Raw genomic sequence first — 371 nt, 5'->3', positions numbered from 1 at the left:
TCACACACACACACACACACAAACACACACACACACATATATATCACACACACACACACACACACACACACACACACACACACACACACACACACACACCCCTACATATATATATATACATATATATATATATATACATATACAGTGGGGCAAAAAAGTATTTAGTCAGCCACCAATTGTGCAAGTTCTCCCACTTAAAAAGATGAGAGGCCTGTAATTTTCATCCTAGGTATACCTCAACTATGAGAGACAACATGAGAAGAAAAAAAAATCCAGAAAATCACATTGTCTGATTTTTAAAGAATTTATTTGCAAATTATGGTGGAAAATAAGTGTTTGGTCACTACAAAAGTTCATCTCAATACTTTGTT

General features: G+C 34.5%; 1 protein-coding gene across 1 annotated transcript in view; it reads left to right on the top strand.

The window, feature by feature from the left end:
- Positions 1-371, top strand: part of LOC104942053 (nuclear receptor corepressor 1-like) — a gene marked incomplete at its 5' end in the record, with an annotated part of 17,238 nt that overhangs the window by 11,449 nt on the left and 5,418 nt on the right. The window lies entirely within an intron of this gene.

This window comes from Notothenia coriiceps, unplaced genomic scaffold (assembly GCF_000735185.1).
Source record: "Notothenia coriiceps isolate Sejong01 unplaced genomic scaffold, NC01 NC01_scaffold00004103, whole genome shotgun sequence".
In the NCBI taxonomy this organism is placed as follows: Eukaryota; Metazoa; Chordata; class Actinopteri; order Perciformes; family Nototheniidae; genus Notothenia; species Notothenia coriiceps.
The sequence above is the reverse complement of the archived record's forward strand: the minus strand, read 5'-3'. Positions and strand labels throughout refer to the sequence as shown.